Here is a 349-nt window from a genome sequence, read left to right as displayed (position 1 = left end):
CTACCCCGTGGGCAGCCTTGGTTACTATGGAAAATTCCTGATTAAAGTCAGCAAACGCATTTCCTAGGTAGCAACGATTATTAATAGAGGCTTCAGCCTTGCACTGACATTCAAAATTGGGTTTTTTAATATGCCATTGCACAAGCCAGCTAGCTGACGAAGTCCCTGTGTTGTTGTTATTGTTTTAAAGCACAGCAAATGCAGCCACCTTCGCTAGGCTGGCTACCCTTTTTAATAACCCACGCGGTCCTGCTCAGATAGCATGGGAACAAAACTGCAACCATGAAATTATTTTAACAAGACCATAAAAAAATTTGCTTGAGTGATGTTTAGCGAGAAGGGGGAGACC

This window comes from Echinops telfairi, unplaced genomic scaffold (genome assembly GCF_000313985.2).
Source record: "Echinops telfairi isolate 266 unplaced genomic scaffold, ASM31398v2 ScPeMD7_7469;HRSCAF=8507_0, whole genome shotgun sequence".
Taxonomy (NCBI): Eukaryota; Metazoa; Chordata; class Mammalia; order Afrosoricida; family Tenrecidae; genus Echinops; species Echinops telfairi.
The sequence above is the reverse complement of the archived record's forward strand: the minus strand, read 5'-3'. Positions refer to the sequence as shown.